General features: G+C 39.6%; 1 protein-coding gene across 1 annotated transcript in view; it reads right to left on the minus strand.

The window, feature by feature from the left end:
* The window catches only part of TENM1 (teneurin transmembrane protein 1), a 734,132-nt gene extending 710,587 nt beyond the window's left edge, over window positions 1–23,545 (minus strand). Inside the window, exons 1-2 of the mRNA XM_042974325.1 lie at window positions 23,497–23,545; window positions 17,818–17,868 (exon numbers count right to left, since the gene is read on the minus strand). The gene's annotated coding sequence lies outside the window, so the exon portion shown is untranslated. The remainder of the gene's footprint in view (window positions 1–17,817; window positions 17,869–23,496) is intronic.
* Window positions 23,546–23,987: the final 442 nt, after the last annotated feature.

A 23,987-nucleotide genomic window follows, 5' to 3' on the forward strand; every position in this document is an offset into this window, starting at 1 on the left:
ACTTTGTTGAGTGTGGCTGCAAAGAGCATCCATAAGAAGCAGCATCAAAGTTAATGCAATGATTTATAATTGAGTGAAAGTGGTCCATAATAGTTTCACACAGCTTTTGCACAACTTAAGTAATTTTTGGCACACAGAAAATCCATGGCTTTGGGAGTTCGATCTATTTAATTAATTAATTAATAATCATTTCCGGTATTGCACAGGTCATGGAACTGACTCAATTCAGTCATTAAAGACAGACAAACACGCTGTGCTGGCCATTATTTTTCACTGCAGGTGCATGGCCTTAGAACTAGTTTTTAACCTCCTTTGAGTTAGGGTAAAGACCACATCTATTAGATGCATTTTACATAGTGGCTTTCTCAAACAGAGCTTCATGAAGGCCTGTCGATCAATCTCACTGATTGATCACATGAGGTGTTTTTTTTTTTTTCTCTACAATCTAGCGACCTTAGGGGTTCAGAAGGGAAGAGTTGTTCCAGTGGAGACCACACTGTGTGTAGCATCTGAGACAATTGCTAGCCAGTGGCCTTCTAGCGACTATACCTCTTGCTATAAAGTTCCCTTTATCTCACTTTTCACATTTTGCCCTTCCTTTCTTTTTTTTCCCCTCACTGCCTTATATTTTCATCTTCTGCTTGTATATATTGACTTTCCTTGGCCCTTCTTACCACCACTGTGACTAGCACTGGGAGGCACTTATATAATGCTCCAGAAACAGAATGAGCTTTGGGGCCTGATGGGGCCTGACATGTTTGGGTGGTGGTGGTGGTAATGATCAGGAGGAGGACGATTATAAATAGATATCCTTTTTTAATGTTTATTTATTTTTGAGAGAGAGAATGAGAGACAGAGTGTGAGCGGGGAGGAGCGGAGAGATTGGGAGACACAGAATCCAAAGCAGGCTCCAGGCTCTGAGCTGTCAGCAGAGAGCCCGACGCGGGGCTCAAATTCACAAGCCGTGAGATCATGACCTGAGTTGAATTTGGACACCTAACCAACTGAGCCACCCAGGCGCCCCTAAATAAATATCCTTTTTGAGCACTTGTTAGGAATATGAGACAGTGCTAAGCGATTTATACACATTTTGCCATTAAATATCCACAAACTCTTTGATTATAGGTACTGTCATTATGTCTCTTTTATCTGTCCCAAGTTCTTACCGCTACAAATTAGGGGAAGCCAAAATTTAAACTCAGCTTCCTCTGCCTCCAGAGCCCCAATTCTTAACCACAATGCTTAAGCAAGTTACTTACCCTCTCTGAGCTTCAGTTTATTCAATTGTAAAACAATGATGATAATAAATACCTACTGATGATGTTATTATGAAGACCAAATGCACAAATGGTGGGTGCCTTTCTCTCCCATTGCTCCCTCTTTCTTAAGAATCCAGAAGACTGTTTAATTCTTCAGGTATCACTGAGAACTTATTGTCAAAGTGGAGCCCTCCCTAACTTTCTTGAACTGATTGCCCCCAGAGTTCTTTAGAACAGTCTCCCACACCACCTCACCCCTTCTTCCCTAGGGGTTCCAAGTGATACTCTCTGGCTCACTGCTCCAGGGATCAAGATTGTTCTTAATACAGGCACAGTGGCATAATGCCATCAAGAGTAATTAGCAGCTTGTTAAGCATGCCTTAAAGTCCTTGCCTCCTCCCCTCTCACTCATCCAAGGGCTTATGTTTGCCTTTATTCCAGAAAGGGCACTAGTATCTGTTTATCAAATCACAGTGACACTATGTAAAAATAGTATGATTGTCCAAGCTGAAACCAGTGTAGTGGCCAATGTGGATCCAACTAAATGAGGACTAGAGGTCCAAGGTGAAATCCTGCAGCTAACGGGATGGCTACTTTTCCTCAGGCAAAATTAAAAATAAGTAAAAATTGAATTAAAAAAACAGGGACTAATTTGGTACTTACCACTGAACCGACTGACTAATAACTTGGAGTTTACCACAGTCTAGGATCCCTTTCTGGGAAGTCTATTGCCCTTAGGGACTAAGAGCTGAAGGGGGGGGGGCGGGGGACGGGGAGTTCTATTCAGATGCCAATTGGTTTCCTCGGTTCTAAATGTAAACGTTAAAAGCTGCTTTGATGGGAGTCAGCCTATATGGTACATTTCACTGCCAAGAAATAATCTTAAGAAGTCCAGATACACTGCAACCCTGAGACACTAGATATCATTTGACCTTCACAATGAATGTTTATTCATATTAATGTAGTCTCAAAGGTAAAATTACAAGAGCCCACTCCAGGATCCCAGTCTGTACTGCAACACCCAGCATCTGCAGCAGCCTGCCTCAGCTGGGGAAGCAGCCCAAACTAGTATTCATAAAGCAAACATATCAGAAATGTTTAAAATCTGAGCAAGGGAAGGAAAACAGATTCCGACCATGGCTGCTGCGTTACTAAGCAAACATGCCTACCTGTTTTGAATCTGGGCTAAAACTGTGTCTTCTTGCTTGAATCCTGACCAACTTGTTTGTATGCTTGGACTCCACCTCTGCCTGCACCCTCTCGCCGTGCTTGATCCTCTGGATACACTTCTCCAATCAACACAAACTAACCAGGCTTCTGTTTGTGTCCCTATCATGGCTGGACTTCCATCACTCCCAGCTCCCCTGAAATTCCCAGCTGTGACACAGGCCTGACAACCAGAGCCCAAGTTTGCTCACCAAGATCATGTATCATCTTGTCCTTCTGCGTAGCGATCCACAAAACCTGGCACTTACTCTTAAACTTGAACACTCAGAGGGCAGAAAATGTGTCACTATAATTCTCTTGGCATAGCACACATGCACTTAAGTGCTTTTTGATTATGATAACTGAATGTACTCAAAAGTTCTCATAATGGAAACAAATTAAGTCCCTTCACAATGAAATTTATGAAGGCCTAGCAGATTAATACTACCTCAGAGTGGTGGATGAAAATGCCTTTCACCACTGGTAGAAATGAATCACCCTCAACTAACAGGGCAATCTCTTTAAGAGGTGGAAGAGGAAAGTGGAAAGGAGAAAAGCAGAAAGGGCCCTGAACAGCATAAGCTACACAGAGACCTGCAGAATCCAACAAGAATCTTCCATCTGCTGCCTTCAACACTCTTTTCTTTCAAAAGATCAGGAAAAAAAAAATGGCCTTGAGTGGGTATTCTATGAACATGGTTGCGCGGTGTTTTTTATCACTAAAAGTTGCTGGGTTTCCTCCTTTGTACAACTTTTTTCAAAGCCTAAATTATATAATGCTCAGAGTAAAAAAAAAAGATCATTCTACATGGGCGAACTGTATTTTAGCTCTCTGGGGATCTGACCATTTCTAACACCGGCCTTTAAAGCTACTTCTGCATTGTTGGCTTTCAAATGTTTTGCAGCAATGATTGAAAGAAATTGGATAGGAAGTTTAAAAATTAAAAATTAAAGTTCTCATTACAATGGTAATTGGTTATATGCAGGATTTTAGATTAACTGGACGACTACTAAATGATGTCTATCAAACCCTGGGGCTAATTAACCGTTTTTTCCCCCTCTGAATATGCATCACTTTTCCCAACACCAAAAATTAGATAAAGCATGGGGTGCCTGGGTGGCTCAGTCAGTTAAGCATCTGACTTCGGCTCCGGTCATGATCTCATGATTTGTGGGTTTGAGCCCCGTGTCGGGCTCTGTGCTGACAGCTTGGAGCCTGGAGGCTGCTTCCGATTCTGTGTCTCCCTCTCTCCCTCTGCACCCCCCATCTCAAAAATAAATAAAAACATTTTTAAAAAATAAGATAAAACATGTGCTTCTGTAACTTTATCATTGCATTAATAAAAGCTCTACAAGTTGAAGCTATACAACAGAAACCAATGGAAATTCTGGAATGAAGTTATTAATATTGCAATAGATGTTAATTACCTTCTACTTGGGTGCCTTTCAAGGATATTAAAAAACACTGTTGATAGGCTTTTACTGTAAAGAAGGATGTGGAGTAGCACAGGTCCCTGATCTTTGGGAGAGTTCAACTCTGGAATTCCTGTATTCTTCTCCATTAAAGTGATTCAAAAAATGTATAAGTAAATTCATTTAATTTTTATGCTTTCATAGATATTATCCTATAAATCAGATTACAAAGCTGAAAAAAAAACTTCTCTGTCAGACCATGTGACTCAATCTTTGGTTTGGCCTGTAGGACAGCCACAGGGCTAGATAAATAGGCATGAACTCTGCTATTACAATATTTTCAAGATCTGAGATTCTAGGACACATATGATTCAATTTGACTGAAGTTCATTTATATTTTTGTGGTTATTGTTTGGATCTTAAAGATGGGAAGTCAGGCTGCTAAAAAATCTAAGTTTGAGAACCATGATTCTTTTGTTGACAGCCTCCATTGAATTGGTAAACCTAACTCTGGATGGTAGGAAACATTTTCTAGCCCTGATGGAACAGGAAAGGCTTCTGAAGGGAGGCAACCAAGTTAAATATTGAACAGGGGAAGAGAGACTATCAAGGTCCTGTAAGTTCAAAAACCATTCTTAGCATCATTGTTACTAATAATATTCCTTGAACATTTACTATGTGCTCTTTATTATTCTGATATACACTTTCACTTGCATCATCTCCTTTAATCCTTAAAACAGCCTTATGAGGTTGATTCTATTATTTGATTTACTTCACAGAAGAGGAACCTAAAGGGTCACATGCTACAGGTCACATGAGTAACGAGTGGAAAGGGCAGGGTTAAACCTAGGACTATCTGATTCTAAAACTCAAACACACCAATATGTCAAAAATGACTAGAGGGTTCCTGGCTGACTCAGTTGGAAGAGCATGTGACTCTTGATCTCATGGTCATGAGTCTGAGCCCCACGTTAGGTGCAGAGATCACCTAAATAAATAATACTTTAAAAAATGACTAGGAAACAAATCAGCTGAACCTGGAAATATATCCAAATCAGTACTCGTGTTTGTTACAGTCTTATTTTAAATAGATCAGCATTCTCAGGGCATCTGGGTGGCTCAGTCAGTTAAGCATCCAACTCTTGATTTCAGCTCAGGTCATGATCTCATGGTTCATGGGTTCAAGCTCCACATCGAGGTTGAGGCTGATGGTGTAGAGCCTGCTTGGGATTCTCTCTCTCTCCCTCCCTCTCTTTTGGAATAAATATACTTAAAAAATAAGTAAATAAATAGGACAGGGTTCCCAAAGTATTAGGAAAGCATAATATAGAAAAGAAATGTGGGCCTTGCAGTCAGACACATCTAAGTGCGTAATTCAGTGCTTGAAAAAAAACTAGCTATGTGACTAAGGGCTGGTTCTCTGACTTGGCCAAGAAATACTTCCCTCATTTATAAGTGGAGTGATAATGATACCTACCCTTGCCGGATCATTGAGAAAATTAAATGAGATAATATATGTAAAGTGCCAACCAGTTCCTGGCACCTTGTACGTACCCCAAAAGGAGTCTAAGTGGTATTGATTAGTATTGTGTATGGAGCCGTACTGGCCTGCAAAGATCTTTCAAGTGGTGTCTGGTCTGGTTCAATATGCAGGTCACACAAAATTGTGGGTTTTAAAAGTGTCATTTTGACCACTTTAAAAAGCAATAATAACATTTTTAAATGATGCCCTGTAAATAATAGCTCTTTACCCAAACAATACTTTTTTTCTTTTTTAATGTGCGGTACAAAAAGTGGACAGAGTAAAATAAATGGTGTTTTTTGCCTCCAAGTAGTCTCTGGCACAAAGTCCGAAAATGCTTGAGAGAGACAGACACACAGCATGAACCAAAGGAAGGTTTTCTTTCATTCCTCAAGTTTTAAGGGATGTTCTTAGGCTTGAAGAACCCTGATAATTATCAAATGAAAAACAAAAAGGTCTTTTCCTTCTAAGATCATGTCAACCACCGCCCTGGCTCCAGGCACACTTGCATAAGAACCATGCTGAACAGATGGCCATCGATTCCCCAGCCTTCCTTAGTAATTTGTGCAAGTGCTTGGCAACCTTCTCTGTCAGAGAGTGCCTCCTCATTATATAGGTAGCACTTTAGAAGAGTTACTCCACACTTTCCATAGATTACTTGATGTCACATTTATTTTTAAAAAGAGATTTTCTAAGGGAAGGTTATTAAGGTATGTTTAATTAAAGATTCTACCTTTCACTGTCACAAAAACATATAACTCACGATTAAGAACTTGAGGAGATTTCCACATACTGAAGGCCTGTCCTTGCCAATTTTAAATCACACATAGTATCCTATTTTTATCTGTCTGTGTAAAGTCCAGAAACTTAATCAGGTTTTCCATCGCCCCTCCCTCTGTAGGTCTTCTCATAACCTCCTGCACGGAGATGGAAAGAACAATGTCCCTAAACTCAGTTTAATAAACACCTTCAGAACATATGCATTAAGGATCAATAATTAAATGCACCCCCTCGTATAAAGAAATGATACTACTGACACACCTCAGAGAGAGAGAGCATGAGCTCAATATATTTTTTACTTTTTTATTTTTTGCAGTAGCAGAGATGGATTTTTAGTGGATCAGTAAGTATTTTTCCCAAGGGCAGATATTTGTAAGCTACATGTTTAAGCTTTGGGAAGCAAGGCTAGAGGAAGCAAAGAAGGTAAAATGACTTTAAAAGAACATGGCTCATGTCAGCACATAAATCTCTAATCTTCAGTCTATATGACTAACTTCCTTCTCCCATTACCTTGGCCTCTCATTGTGTCTTGGGATTCATTTCCACTTGTTTAAAAACATTAAGTGTGGACATGCAACAGTGTGGCTGATGGATGAGCCTCACAAACATAATATTGAAAGAGTCCCAACTATGATTGCATTTATATAAAATAACAATGGGCAAAACTAACGTATACTGTTAGCAGGCAAGATTGTAGTTAACACTGATGGAATAGTGACTGGAAGCAGGCATGAAGGGAGCTTCCAGGAAATCAAGGATATAGAGTTTCTTGATCTGCGTGTTGGCTACATGGGTATGTTCAGTGTTATGAGAAAATCATCAGCCTGCACACTTATAACAAGGGCACTTTTATGTACGTGTATTAAACTTTGATAAATATAATCTTTGGAAGGTATGTCTGGAGACTTTCCATATATATGATTTGCTCAAATCCCTCATCCTTTTCTCTAGCATCACTAATGCTAACCAAGTGAACATAAGAGACACAGCCAGTGTGCAAATAGGGTTCTTACATGTTTTCTAACGTGAAACAATGGCTTATGTGGATCCTTTGTAAACGTGGATGATAGTGTTCTAATGCCTTCTTCATCCATCTGTCTCTCAATCACTTATTGAGCACCTTTTATGTGCTAGGCACTGTACAAAGCAGTGGTGTTACCAACGGTGACTCACATAGATATGGCCCTCACCCTCTCAGAGCTTACAGTCTGGTGGGAAAGACATTCAATAAAGCCTAAAACAATTTAAATAAAATAAATTCAGATTGTGATAAGTAAAATGTAGAAAATAAACAGAGTATAAATTGAGAGAAGATGAGGGATGAGGAGGTCTGTTCTAAGATAGTTGGGGAGGCTTCCCTGAAGTGAGAAGTCATCATCGATAAAGTTTAGGAGAATCGTCACATCATATAGGAAGGTCCTAAGGTACAAAAGCTTGAGCAACCACAGAGTGACTAGCCCTCTGTAAACACCACTAACCCCGTTGATACTTTGGGCAAGAGAGAGTGTCTAGAAGCAAAGCATTTTAAGGAAAAACCCTCAAACCTGAAAGTGATATGCTTTCAGGTTTGAGAGCTTATCAATTACAACCATTTTCTTTACATCTGTTAAAAGAGAGACAACAGGCTCAAAGGGGAGTCACTTATGCTAAGCCCCACATCACCAAACTGAGACTTAATACCTAACTTAATTACAGTTTCAGCCCCTCTAGGAATGGAATCTTAAACCAGTCAATTTGGACTTACCTGGTCAGCACTAGTCAGGTAATCTGCCTGACAGACCCTTTTCACAACCAATCCACTTTTTGCTGGTATAACTTCCTTGTCCTGCTCCCTTCTGCCTATGTTAGATATTGTCTTTCATTTTGTTCAGGCCCCGAGCTCCTTTCTATCTGTTAGAAGGGATGCTGCCCAATCCATGAATCACTGAATAAAGCCAATAATGTCTTTAAAATTTACGCAGTTTAATTTTGCATTTTAACACCTCCTTAGTTAACTATTCATAATGAAAGATGCCTAAGGAGTATAAGAAAAACCTTTTTAGGCTTCTTGGAAAATTAGAGTTGCAACCTCCCAACATGACACCCTAGAACTCTTTTAACCAAGTCTTTATGTATCAGGACTCTTACCAGCTACTCAAATCATAACTCTTAGAGCCAAGGTTTGCTAAAACCTCATCAGCCTATAACACAAGCGTTACTCCCACCTCACATTGCAATTCTCCATCCTTTACACACACACACACACACACACACACACACACACACACACACTCACACACACTATAAAAGAGCTGCACTGTAATTTGAGAATGTTCTTTGAGTGATTTTGTGATGTACTACCAGCCTTAAACGGCAGCAGCATCACAGGTACTTTTCCAAGTATGGACAAACCCATCAGAAACAAAACAGCCAGTACATCTGATTCATAGAGAAATGATTCCTACTATTTACACAAGAAGGAAAACTTTAGGCTAGGTGGATTACACTCCTCTCTCTCACCCACGTCTAAAGCAACTGTGCTACATGGTAAAGGCTTCTCATGTTGTGCATTCTAGTTTGAAAAGCAGTTTTGTAAGGATTGACTGCATGCAAAAACAAACACCTAAGAAAAATGTTTTCCATTTATTTTCCTACAAAGGTTTCTGAGCCTTCTGTTACACTATGGGATGCCCAGGCTTGACTGAGCTGAACATGTCTCCCACTCTAAGTCCTGAATTGAACAATCTGACCTCCTTTGTAGGAGAAAGTCCTGCTAGTCACAAGGGTCCTTCCTCTCCTCGTCTAAATAGTTCGAGTACAGGGAGAAGAGTATACTTGGAAGCAAAGTCCAGTGTAAAGGAAAGGATACGTGACATGTCTTGGGGTTCAGGCCCTACTTACAGCCTCTACTGAAGGAACCATATCTGAACCTGTGACCAGCCAAACCAATACAGGTGATGGGACCAGAGCAGAACACCTAATATAAGAAGGCTTGTATCCTGAACTGAGTCGAGCCAATCATAGGTCAGCAGAAACTTGGGCTTAGAGATGTAGGGGAATGATCCAGGCACTATATCTGAAAGCTCATGCTGAGTTAGGACCTGGACATTCATACTGAGCAATGCTCAAGAAGATTAAAAAGAGGAAGTCAATTAAGGGAAGCTAGAGGTGTGAGGTGAGAAAGAGTAGATGTTCGCCGGGAAGCCATGAGAAAAAAGCACACAGAAGAAAAAGTATACACTTGCAGAGAGGTAGAAAGAGTCACTTAAGTTGTAATACAGTAGGCACATCTTGCCATTGCATCCTATGACAGATATCTCTACATTCTTTCAATAATCTTCCCACTTTATCTTAAGTGAGTTTCCATCTTTTGCAACCAAAAGAACCTTAACTAGAAAAGAGGAGGACCCAACCCCCTTAAAGACTGTGCAACTGTAGGGGCACCTGGTGGCTCAGTTGGTTGAGTGTCTGACTCTTGATTTCGGCTCAGGTCATGATCTCATAGTTTGTGAGTTCGAGCCCCACATCAGGCTCCACACTGATAGTGCAGAGCCTGCTTGGGATTCCCTCTTTCTCTCTCTCAAAATAAATGAATTAATTAAAAAAAAAAGACTGTGCAACTGTAAAGGTGGCAATAAAGAGAGAAGGAAAAGGAGAAAGGAGGAAAGAGGCATGGGAGAAGATGGGTATAGAAGGAATATACTAATTATATTGCAAATAAACAGAAGAGGCACAAACATACTAGTACATAGTTAGTACATGAAAAAGACTACATTTGTGGCCAAAGGCATCTCTATGCAGATTTTCAGAACTCTCTTGTATTTATTTTTCATGCTATCCCTGCCTCCTCTCATTATATTATTGGGAGGATACCTAATATTGGGGAAAGGGTATGAACATTTACGCCAACCAGATTAGGGTTCAGGATCCAGATTATCCACTTCATCTCTATGAGCCAAATTTTGATTACTCATAAAAGAAGAATAATTTCTATCTGCCTCCCAGGGTCGCTGTGAGAATTAGAGAATATAATGCACAGGGCTCGTGGCATAGGAGATGTTCAACAAATATTAGCTCCCCCCACCCCCGCCAGTCAGGGCAGTGGATATGAGGGTGGAGTGCAGAAACCAGCTTTCAAATTACCTGAAACTTCATTAATTTTATGTTTAATCTTTCAAATAAGATGGTAAAGATGGAAAGGTTTTTAATTCTTCCTGATTCTAATTGGACAGTAAGACTCATTATTTTTATGTTAAACTGATAGGACTTTACTAAATAGCTGTAACTCCAGTTTTGGAATGTAAAAAATTAAAAAGGAACATTCCAAAGTCAACGATTAATGATTTAAGAAAAACATTTTTTTATTACCCTAGTGGTTTTCAATCTCATTCCTCTGAGCTTTAGGTCTCCAAAGAGATTCTTTAAGGGTCATGGTATGGGAGGCACCTGGGTGGCTCAGCGGTTAAGGTTCTGACTTCGGTTCAGGTCATGATCTCACAGTTCATGAGCCCAAACCCCGCATCAGGGTCTCCGCTGTCAGTGCAGAGCCTGCTTCAGATCCTCTGTCATCTCCCTCTCTCTCTGTCCCTCCCCCAGTCATGCTCTCCCTCTCTCTCTCAAAAATAAACATTTAAAAAAACAGGGTCATGGTATGGGGTGACAAGGAGGCCAAGCACAAGGCAGAGATGAGAGACTGGGCCTCAGTCTTCTCTCTAATCTGGACAGCTCCATTTTCTTAATTATTACAGGATAATAATTCTATTATTCCACATAAGATTTTACTTTAAAAGATGGTTGTACTTTCTGTAAGAAAAAAAAGCTGTAAAACCCCACTGCTGAACATAGCTTCTTTTCCTGGGCCTGGACAGTCAAATCTGGACTGCAATTCTACTTGAGTCTGACGCCCACATTAGTAGTCTCCTCACTCTAGTACGGTTATATATCTAGTACCATACAGCTTCAGGTCATTCTAACATGGATCTGAAGTGTCATCTGAAAATATAAGTGATCCTAAGTATATTAGTGTAGGTGTATGCTGCTCATACAGGCATGAACAAACTCATCCAAAGGAAACAGCAGCGGGGGTTGGATTCATCAGATCAGTGGTACACAAGAGCCTTTGGAAATAAGATGTAGGCCCTCGAACTGGCTCACCAAAAGAACATCTGCTGATCACTAATACCTGACAGATTCTACCAAGGGGCAAAAGGAGATAAAATAATATGAACAATAAAGACAGTCTGAGTATGAAGCATCTTCATGGAGTAGATACATATGCAAAAGCAAAAAATGTAGAGAAATACTTAATCTCATAAAGAGATGGAGTCAAACTGAGGGTTTTTCAGGCAAGAGAAGATATCTCAGAGAGTCCTTCTGGAACTGAACAAACTGATTGTTTTTCAAGTTGCCCAGAGTGTGTATGACTATTAATAATATGATTAGTCTCAGAGTCAGAGATAAATGGGTTCCCAACAGAGCAAGAGTATATATCTCCACTATACACACTTCTCCAATATATTTTTTATTCAGCCCCGAATTGAATCCCTTTGATTTTATTTAAAGGAACAGTTGTTATTCTTGAATCTGTAATGATATCAGAGAATAAAAGATTTCCTGATATAGACTCAGCTGGGATTTTACTCTAATATTATTAACCCAAATGAAAAGTTTCTTGAGCAAAGCTGATCTTATTTCTATACTGTCAAGACTGACAATAGCTTACATGTCTTCAGCCATGGAAACTAATGTTAGCTGCTAAGTAAAAGTAGTGCAACCCTTTGTAACTTTCCTTTAAAGTACCTATCATCAAAATACCTACATACTAACACCGGGGTATTAAAAAATTAGAAAATCCATCAAAGAGAAATTAACTATTCTCTACACAAAACATAGGTACGTAAGTTTAGATTGTGAAACAAGAATTTTTTCCAATACTGTGATGATCCCATAAGAAAAATAGAAGAAAGCCACAATTCTTTTTAAGGTTTTTTTTAAATGTTTTATTATTTATTTTTGAGAGAGACATAGAGACAGAGTGTGAGTGGGAGAGGGGCAGAGAGACAGGGACACACAGAATCCAAAGCAGGCTCCAGGCTCTGAGCTATCTGGATGAGGGGCTTGAACTCACGGACTGAGCGATCATGACCTGAGCCAAAGTCAGATGCTCAACCGACTGAGACATCCAGATGCCCCGAAAGCCACAATTCTTCTTGGGAAAGAGACTAACATGGTATTTACTTTTTCTCCCTTTACATTATTTAAAATATTATTTCTGGATGTTGGGAGAAATAGTCAATCTAGAGGTTAATTTTCCTAGACCATAAAATTAAACAGCTGGATGTTATAAAAAATTTTTCATGTTTATTTATTTTTGAGAGAGAGAGAGAGAGAGTGTGTGAACAGGAAAGGGACAGAGAGAGAGGGAGACACGGAATCTGAAACGGGCTCCAGGTTCCAAGCCGTCAGCACAGAGCCCAATGCGGGGCCCGAACCCACGAACCGTGAGATCGTGACCTGAGCTGAAGTCGGACGCTCAACCGACTGAGCCACCCAGGTACCCGAAACAGCTGGATGTTTTAAAAACACCTGGATAATTTCTGGCTTTTTATTTTTCATAGATATTTCTGATGTCTCACTGACACAGAGTAACTGTGAGTCATAAAGCCAATCATTTTATTTAAGAAAGCAAGACATAACTGAATTCCTCAAAAACAGATTGGTTCTGAAATGTTTTTGTTCCCTATGAAGTACAGAATGGTGTATTACTAAATCCAAATGTACACAAGGTCTGAGGATCATTCGGATGATAACTTTTGGCCAAATTCATTAGCCACGTCTGTGATCCTGAGTCTTTTATAAGTATACGTCAGGAGAACTAACCTTCCGGTAAATCTAAAGATGTGACTCAATTCTTACATTGTGTTCCTCTCTTAACACTTTAATGCTTATTGTGACATTATGAAATTTAAATACTGAGTAATACAGTTACACTTGTAATCACAGCTTAGATCATAGGACTAAAAAGAGGGGGGGGGAAAAAAGGTCCAGAATAAATGTCACCCCTGCCTCCTGGGCTGCCAACGCTGGCCTTCTAATTCCTGTCACTTTCCAAAATGATCATGAAAACTTCAAAATGGAGTCATGTACTGCCTATAGAACACATCCCATTTGCTAATCCATTGGTAAAGTGCAACAGGCAGTCAAGAGGGAAAGAGGTAAGGAGGGGACAACTAAACTCTCCACATTGTTTCTGTTCAGTTACAATTCCCCTGCCTTCTCTCTACCTCAACATCTTAATCATTTTTGTGAAGTAGGACTTTGCCCTGAAAGACTTAGCCAAATTCTACAAACAACTTACAACACCACAGGAGCACATGAGCACCACATCTGAGAAGTAAAATGATGAATATCCATGAGAGCAAAGACTTTATCTGTCATATTCACAGCACCTAGCGTAGGACCTGGTACATAATAGGTACTCATAAATATTTAATGAATGAATGAAAGAGTGAGTGAGTGAAATAAAGACATGTCTAAGGCCTTCTCCTTTCCCATTTTCCACACCACCCCCACTATGAATTTAATTCCCCTCTCCCATAGGAAAAGCAGGCCTGATTTCTTCTTTAAGACTACAAGTATTTCACTGCAACCAGACCATGCGGCCCCCTACAGAGTTCAGAGTGATGGGGCTGACTTGTATTAGACCATGGAGGATTCTGCTTCTCAATTACCAGGTAACTTTATGCTTTGCATTAGTTCTCATTGTTATATGATGACTGAGCCATCACTGCAAATTCTGGAAATCATGAATCAAGTTGCCACCCAAATATTTCAAACAAATCTAAGTGATTCTCCAATTTTTAAAATTTACCAACAACCGAAATGCACTTGAAAATTGCATTGTGGTCTTAAGCTCTGCATTTACTATAGATTCTTAGTTTGCAAAATTTGCCAACTGTAACCCTATATTTATTTAGCAAAGCTACATTATGTGCAACATTAATATTAATAAAACAAGCCATCTCATTTATCTTTATTAACAAGACTGTCACTTCATAAATTTTCAACTAACACCCAATGACTTTTTATATTTGAATGCAAAAAGACAAATTAAAATTCTTCATCCATTTCACGTCAACCGAAGGAAATCAAGCAGAAAACACGGTAAGAACAAACGCCCTCTTGCTGCTGAGCGCTCAGGTTTGATCAAGGGTGGGTTCACTGGCACAGGACAAAGTTAAATCTTTAGAAGTTGCTTTCTAACTTTCCTGATCATGGGAAACACATTGATTTAGGACACTATGATAGCAGAACTAACTAGAACACTGTCCCTTTTCAGAAAGAGCCTCTATACCCTGTGTGTTATCTTTTAATTAGCATTAACGCTCAGCAAGATTTACTAGGGCAATCTATGTGAATTCTGTGCAAACACGAGGTTAATATGTCAACATAGAGGTAGAAAGATCAGCTCAAGAAGTTATTTCTGATGTAGAACCAACCATAATTGGGACCAACTGGTTAGGGGAATATAGACTTTATTTTATAGGGAAAGAGCCATTGAAAGTGTTTTTAAGCAAGATTCTGGCAAGAGCTGGTTCCCATTTTGTGGAGAGAATTTTGGTAGAGAGAGAGACAGATTTAGGACAGAGAATGAAGGGTAGAGTTAATCGGCAGTTTTTTCCTATTCACAAGTAAAACCTACTCACCTTTTAAGTTCATGCAACACATATTTAGTGGGGCATACAAAAACGTGAAAGGATTTATGAGTAACAAGCCAGGCTTTCCTCACCCGTTTTTTTTTTTTCCCCTCTTCTTTTTTTTTTCTTGCTTCTCATGTTACTTCATAACACACCCCAATTGAATTGGGCTGATTTCAAATCATTTCTTTAATATATTACAGTGACTTTGAATTCTAAGCCCACCTACCGAGAATCTGACCACAGACCCTAATAGTTTCTGTTAGCTCCTCTCAGGTCCAATCCTTCCCTTTTCGCTTACACAGAGATTCGTCAAATTTTTTCAAGCTTTTCTTGCTTCAAATAGGATGAAAGAAAAATATATGTATATCTATAAAATATACACTATACATAGTAATATTAATATAGATGACAATGTGTATAAATGTGTGTGTTTATCTATTTTTCTAGTATTATATACTTTAACTTGTCCCAAGGCAACTTATGCTCCAGCCACACTGGAACATATGACACACATGTCAAACAAGTCATGTAACCTCATGCCTTAGCTCATGCACACACACACATGCACACACACACAGAGCCTTTCATTTCTACCTTCAGTTTTTCTGATCTTAGTCCTATGAGCCTTCACAACTCTAATCACAGGCGCATGCTTCATGGGAGTTTAAAGATTCTTTTCATGTTTTACTCAACATTACTTTTAGTTATAAAAATTAGTTGAGCCAGAATAGACTCTCTATTTAAATGTTCAAGACTCTAACCTTATAATTAGACTTAAAATGTACTTCTTCACTCCCACTAAATCTGTTCTTGAACATCAATGAAGCGTCCAATCATACTGTGTCTGAGTTCCCATTCCATCAGCCTCTTCTTAGCTACCCTCACGTGCCTCCCTGACCTCACTGGTGATCACAGGTCCCCTATGCCCCACCTGCTACCACATCTGTCACACCAATTCACAACCCTGCATCCAGGCCCGATTCATTTTTTTCTCTCTTCCTGCTCACAGGCAGCTGACAGCAAGAGAAATGCAATCTTCTGGCTGATTTGTTCCCCTACAGATCCATGAAGTTGTTTTTACAACAGCTGGTCCTTAAAAATCTAGCACTGATGCTCCTACTCAGCCCTACTTCACTCAGGCCAACTCATTCTCTTGGTCATCGAGGGCATTTTCTCTAGTCTTTAGAGAAGTCAAAAGTTATCAGGTCCGACCTCTCAACTTTCCTCATCTATTCCTCCCAAATGTATTTTCATCAATTCTTACTCCTTTCTCAATTGCACCAACAGAGGAAATGTCCTCTTAATTTTCCAATAATCTTCACTCATTTGTGCTTTTCATCTCCATCTCCCTTGTACCATCTCTTCTGAAATTTTGCTCTATCAATCATTGCCCTCTCAAATTTATCTGTAGCTCTCTCTATATAAAAATTGACCTCTACTATCTCACTCACTCCTTCTCAATCTCTTTCTCTCTTGCTCATTCTCTTGCTCTCTCTTCAACATGAAATTACTTTCTCAATCTCTCTCGGTCTCTCAGTTTCTCTCTCAGTCTTTCCCTGTTTCTTAATTGTTCTCTTCTCATCCCTTCTGTTCCTTTTCACTCTCGTCTTGGAATTCCTCAACAGCACTATCTCCTAGTTCTCCTCCAGTCTAACTACTACATCTCTGGCCCAATAACTTGGTCCCTTTGCTTCTCTTTCTCTACCAGCTTCTTATAACCTGTCTTCCCCCTGAGTTACGTCCCCTTCCCTGTTTTCATTCTATATGCTTACACTGAGCGATTTCACAGATCATGGTTTTAACTACCCCATATATGGTAATAACTCTCAAATCTATGTCACTGGCTCCAAATTCTCTCTTGAACTCCAGTTTCACAATTCCGAATGCCTAGTGTTCTACAGTAATCTTATAACAGGTACATCCCACACCACTTTTCCCAGTCAAATCTCTCCCTCCACTTCCTCCGGTATTCCCCTAGGTGGTAGCTGAAGCCTTGCGGTCATTCTTCTCTATTGTTCCTCATGCCCCGTATATAATTGGTTACTAAGTTCTGTCTATCTATCATACCTACAAAATATTTCTTCCTTTCCATTTACATTGCCCTGTCCTACTTCAAGCACTCATCATCTCTCACCTGGATAATTATAGCAAAGTCCTAACTTGTTCCTTCACATCCCATATCCTCTCCCCCTAATTCACCCTCAATACTGCTACGAAAATTCTCTCCACAAAATGCAAGATCATGCCAGAATCCTGCTTAAAACACTCTGTAGGCTGTCTCTGCCTACAGAATAAAGTCTAAGTTCATTAACTGGCATTCATCATTCTATCTTTCTGGTATTATGTATTTTAAGTTGTCCCAATGCAACTTATGCTCCAGCCACACTGGAACATATGATGAACATGTCAAACAAATCACAAATTGCCATGCCTTAGCTCATGCCCTTCCAGTGAAATGGATACCATTCTACCCTGCCCTCAGCATATATTCTTACTTCTTTAACTGGTAAACTCCTAACAATTTTTTAAAGTGTTTATTTATTTTGAGAGAGAAAGAGAGAGAGAGAGAGAGACAGAGAGAGAACATGAGTGGGGGAGGGGAATAGAGAGAAGGAGAAAGAATCCCAAGCAGACTCTATGCCCAGCACAGAGCCTGACGCAGGGCTCCATCCACGACCTTAAGATCACTACCTGAACTGATATCAGGAGTCAGACGCTCAACCGACTGAACCACCCAGGCTCCCCCTATCAATTTTTAAGACCCGCTCAATTGTTACCATCTCCCTCCATAGCCCACTCTATCTCCATGAATGAAATTAACCTCCTGTTTGCCATGGCACATTGTACATGTCTATATTATAGCCCCTGTTCTCCAAGACCATAGTTATTTGTGTCCTCTTCTCATCAACCAGACTGCTAGTTCCTGAGGACAGGTATGACATCTCATCCAAGTACTTACATCTTCAGAGCCCAGCAACAGGGTATGGTAAATATTTAGTTCTTGATGAATCTGTAGGCAGCAAATGAATTAACCAATATATTTAATTATTAAGAAAAATAACTTCCATGCAAAAAAGGATAAATTCTAATATTTTAAGTACCATGGAATGAGCATATTTAAGATATTGTACAGTAATGCTATATAAAAGCATTTTCTTTCCCCTTCTTGGAAAAGGAAATAACTGTGATCATCAAAGAAACTACAAGTAGAAGAAAACAAGATCAGTTTTTACTTCTAATATAAGGATACCTTGATCAAAGAAAAAAAAATCAAATTAAGTACCTTCCATATGTGAGGCACTAAATTAGGATGGAAGTATGCAATGAGGGAAAGTAAAATACAATCTATCCACAACATACATCTTTTAGGTGTCTTAGGACCCACCTCTTCTAAGGTCCAACATAGGCAACATTCTTATTATTTAGCCTAATAAGACTATTATTTCAGCACTGAACACATGTTTGTAGCATGAGTAATAAAGACCATAACCAGGTAAACATTTCTATTAAAAAAATGGCAGGAAGGAAAAGAAGGAGGGAGGGACACAGGCAGGAAGAAGGCAGGGAGAAAGTGCGGGAGATAAAGAAAAGTCCAAAATGGTGATTGGCTGTGGAAAGGGACTTTTCCTGCTTCACACACAAAGACTGTGTTTACACGAGGCCAGAATGGGTGATGTGACTTATTGCTTGGTGTTCATTTTTATTTCACCTTCTCAACTGGTCTAAATAGATCTATATGAGTAGTAAAAATTAAGGCCTGGTGAAAACTCACAGAGAACATGTTGTAGTTGCAAAATACCCAAATAAATAAACCTAGTAGTTTATATCTACTACTCATTTTCTATAGTGGTGACAACTCTGCCAAGTCCTCGGGCCTTTCGCACGGTCTCTGTTGTCAGACAGCTGGCCTAGGTTAGAGGGCAAAGACTGGCAAGAAGACAGAGTGAAAATAAGTATCTCATCTGGGGGGAATTCTAGCTTATTTGCTTCAAAGCAACCAGTCATATACTATTAAACATGCATGTGGCCATGATACCACATCTCCTCGTGAATGCCTAACCTAAAATAAAGTCATAATCTCATTCTGGCTCTAAATATATCCATAGATAAAAATGAGATAAGTTAAATGTCAGTAACATGTTAACAGCATGCTTTTTATTCATAGAAACACGGGTAAACAAGCCGCACAAAGCATCCCAATAGATTTTAACTGGACATAATTTCTGGCAAAATTTGAGCAAGGATAAAACTTCTGCGTGATGAAACTCTAAGAAAAATTGCTTCAGTAAGATCGTGATTCAAAGTTTGACATTCCCTATTGTTTTCTATTAAAAGGCTTTTAGCAGTTCTCAGCAGAAAGTCAAACCAGTTCATGCACCAATATTTATTACTTAAATGGCACAGCGAGGTTTATACAAAATCAAAGTTATCTTTAAATAGGAAATTCCTGGGAATTTGAGGGGAAACATGGAAATTCTAGTGAGCCAACAGGTCCTGAAAATGTATGATGCAGCTTGGGCTTATAGCAGCAGTTATGTTGAAAGGGTAAACTTAAAAAATAAATCATCAGAACATGGTATCTTAAAAAGCAGTGCAGGCTAAAAATCCGTAGTAAAGAAGAAATCCCCCCCCCCCATCAAAAAAAATACTAAAATAAAGTGTCTTTAATCTTTCCAGCAAAGTTACAAAGCAATGAAAGTATTTATCCAAAATAGTTTTAGCATCACTGCTTTAAAAATAATGGCAAGTCAGCATAACACACAGATCAGAGACCAATGCAGAAACGACACAGATGAACTGTTTGTGGTATATTATAGATTATTGCTTTGTAGGAGAAAACGCTTGAAAATGGAGCTTGGGCAAGGATATTATAAATTACTTGGATAATCATGTCACAATCACAGAAAACAGATGAAGCTATTTTTAACTCTTCAAATATAGGAAGCACACTGAAGGTCATGAGGGCGGTACAGACAGAGCATAGCTGGCACTAATTGAAAATTGTATATACAGCTTATATTGAAAAGTGATTGCATCTTTTTAATGAAGGGCCAGGCCCCAGATATTCTAACCCAGAGCTTTTCAGCCGGGGTTATTTTGTGTCCACTCCACCCCTCCCTGGAGATATTTGACAATATCTGGAGATAGCTTTGTCACTGTTGGTGGGGGGGTATGCTACTGGCATGCAGTGGGTAGAAGCCAGGGATGCTGCTAAACATCCCACAGTGCACAGGGCAGCTCCCTGATGGCCAAGAATTAACCAATCCCAAATGCCAGTAGTGCCTTTCTGGACAAACCCTGAACTAAGTGAGTACACAGAGACCTTACAACAACCTTGGCTGGGGGGGGGGGGAGGGGGGCGGGGGGGCGGTGCCTAGGTGGCTCAGTCGGTTAAGCAGCCAACTTCGGCTCAGGTCATGATCTCACAGTTCGTGAGTTCAAGCCCTGCATCGAGCTCTGTGCTGACAGCTCAGAGCCTGAAGCCTGCTTTGGGTTCTGTGTCTCCCTCTCTCTGCCCCTCTCAAACTCGTGTTCTGTCTCTGTCTCTCAAAAAATAAATAAATGTTAACAACAACAACAACCTTAGCTAACACAGACTGAACTTTGTCATATAGAGAATCATCTTGGATCTCATGTCCAAGCACTGTACAAAACATATCAGAAGGTATTTTCACCTACAAGTTGATTTTACTTTTAATTTCTGGGTTTTGCTTGAAAGCATTATAATAAAGCTATTTTATATATTCACCTAGTAGGACAGTATATACTCCATGGAAGACAGCAAACAGTAAGAAGCAGTGTGAATGTGTGTGGGTTTAAGAAGGTAAAAATTGACTTGACCAATTGAAGGGAAGCAGAATATACCACCCCAAAACATGCCTCTTTGCCATAAGGATTATTTTAGGCTGATATTTTTAAGAAACAGCTGACACAGGAAAAGCTCCACAAACTGAGTAGAGTTTATACTTTTGTAAGAGACTTTTAGATTTATAAGGAAAATCTCCATTTGTTAGGGTGTCTCCCTCTCTGTACCAAGAGGAGAAAGATGATTCTAAATCTCTTGAAACTCTTATCAGCGAAGGCAATGACTTAAAACTGTGTTAACAAGCTTACCGTTGTTTACTGTGCTTTTCCTGATAGCCTTCCATAACTGACTCCTCACTCCCCACCCCCATCCGGAACACCTTCTCTTGTCTTTAGCTGGAGGTAATTTTTAAGGTGTTGGCTTGGGCCATTTCTGGGAGTTACTCAGTTTTCCTGGGTACCTCCCACGCATACAGGAGGTATACATGTTATTAACCTTCTGCTTGTTTTTCTCCTGTTAATCTGTCTTATAGCACAGGGGTGTCTCAGCCAAGAACCTGAAAGGGTACAGGAAAAGTTATTTTTCCTCCCCACACAGTGCAGATGTGGGTGGTTGAAGAGAAGAGTCACTCATATGGAATACCACTTAATTGCAATGAAAGAAGAGGCCATGAATTATAGGAAAATGATGGGTTTTGTTCATTTGGTCAAAAAAAAACCACATGCATCAAGGTTCTGCATTCATGGTATTTAGAGAAAGCTTTCTAGTATAACATAGGAGCCATTGTTCCATAAGGAAACTTCTCAGAGCGATAGCCATATAGTTCTAAGAACATACAGAACCACAGTTTGTGCAAACTATGATATTGTGAAGAAGACCAACATTATTGCCACCTAAAAATACTTTCTGGATTCAAGATGTGTCGTGTGGTCAAGAGGCTGGTAAATGCTATTGAAGAGGACAATATGACAAGACTAAATCCAGATCACCTTGCTGAAAGAAAAGCAAGAAGGGAGAAGGAACAGAAAGCAATTAAATCAGTGAAAATGCAAAGAACGGAGGTGTGTCTTAAAACCCCAAGAAAACAATTTCTTCCTAAGCGAACGGAGTCTCAAATGAAAAAGCAATCATAAGGCTAGAGTCCCCCAACTGCTGTTTCCTCACTGGAGGAAATGTCTTAGTAATTCAGTTAGCACATAACGTTGAACAGAATCTGTCAGGAGCCCAAGAAAAGCTTGAGGGAAACTCTTTTGTTTCCCCCAAGAAAGAGCTAAATCAAGGAAATTTGGTGCTTAAGGAGGACAGCCACCAAGTGTCCTGTTTTCAGACACACAAGGTAAAAGGAGCAGAATTCGCTCCCTGAGTCTCACCGGTTAGAATGCCCTTGGGGGTGAATGGGTGGAGGAGGGTTCTATTCAAACGCGATTTCCAGAATATCACTTACTGCATTAATTATATAGGCCTTTCTACTCTAGTCAACCATTGAAGAAAAAGGTCTTTTCCTCTTTTGGATATAAACTGAATTAATCTCCTGAGTGTTTAAAAAAAAGAAAAAAGCCTAACATGTTCAATTCCTCAGGTGAGACTACTAAAAACAGAATTGAAAGTTTTTTTTTTTTTCCTTTTTCTTGATGGGTAATTAGTGAAAGTCTACTAATCAGCAAAACAGATGGGGTTTCGGAGCCAAGCATACTTGAGTACAATAATCCCACCTAACATTTGTAGAGCTTTCATTTCCGCAGAGCGCGTTCTCACCAGAGTCCTCTTCTACCAACTGTATCTACACAAAGCTGGGATTTTCAGATTAAGCTCTTCTTTGACCCTTACTTTCTACCCTACTTTGCTCCCGTGATTCTGCGAAAAGTCAAATTGGGTGTTAAATGTAAGGCAAAAATTCACAGACAGCAATTCAGCATGAAAGTGCTTCAAAAGGGAACACGTGGAAAGGATTTGAATGTAGTGCCAGAGCGGAGATGAATAATGCACACGCACGTCTCCCAGTAATGACACAGAAATCCTTTACACAGACATCTGTCCCCACACTTAATAGATCAGCTGATTGTCATTTTCACTACATGTATGCTGTATCGACTACTGTGGAGAGCTATGTTGTTCGTAAAGTAAAGCTGCATTTTAATCCTCATGTCACCTCCTTAAACATTAGTATGCTTAAGACGCTGCGTGATAAAATATAACACCATTTTCAAAGAACAGCGGGGATGTTTTTACTGCTTCATACATAACTCAACTCAATTGCAAACATGGAATTAATAAAAAGAAAATACAATCAATTAGTTAAATGTTACCTGATTCACTACCCAACTAGATTTACTATAGGCCAAAGTAATTATCGAATCCCAGCTATGCCGGGGTTTGGAGCCAATCTACACTAAAAAGAAAGGGCACTGGCATTACATTTCTTAAATTTACATATTTAAATTGGAGTCATAACCCTGGCGTTTGGGATAAGACTCTGAAGTCATCGGAGCTATGACAATGACTAAGAGATGGAAAGTAGCTTGAAATTTTTCTATTTGGAAAAGTTTCTGACATGCAATTAAGAGTAAGCTACGGCTCAAAGTAGGAAGTTACAGCATGAGTTTAACCCAAACTTGACTGCACTGACATAGAAACAATCTTGAAAATTCCACAGAGGTCTCTTACTGTTTATTCAACATATTTTCACCTTCCTCTTCTTCAAATTATAATGAAAAGCAAAAGCAGACCCACCTGACCCTAGTATTTGTCCACATTTCTTAAGTCAGTTAAGAGCAGGAAGGAGACCACATAAAAAGGAAAACAGGAGAAATCAGTAGAGTTTTTGTAGATTACCTTGAGGTCAGGGCCTTGAAGTCAGGACCTGTGCATTTTTGTTCTTGACCCTTGTATCTTAGGCCAGACACAAGCATAACAGCCGTTAGTTAAGAACCCCACCGCCCGCCACGCCCTCCGGCCTAACAAGGGCTTTTGTGAGATCACATTGTAAACATCCATGGCTCTCCTCTCAGATTACTCTAAGCATTCAGCAAATGTTGCTATTTAAATGCCTTAAAAAACTGAATGTAAATTTCAGCTTTCTACCAACTCTACTGCTGCATGAAACAAGTATTTATTGAACTGCTATGTTAGGCACTGTCCTAGCCTCACAAGGTAAATAGTCAAGTCCAGGAATTCTCAGCTTTGGTTGCACATTAGAATCACCTGGGGGACTTAAAAAACCGATACCTGGGCCCTACTCCAGGCCAATTAAGTCAGGATCTGTGCAAGTAGAGATTGGGTGTCGTTATTATTTTTTTTAATCTCCCTAGGTGATACTAATATGC

Source organism: Panthera tigris, chromosome X (assembly GCF_018350195.1).
Source record: "Panthera tigris isolate Pti1 chromosome X, P.tigris_Pti1_mat1.1, whole genome shotgun sequence".
NCBI classification, from domain to species: domain Eukaryota; kingdom Metazoa; phylum Chordata; class Mammalia; order Carnivora; family Felidae; genus Panthera; species Panthera tigris.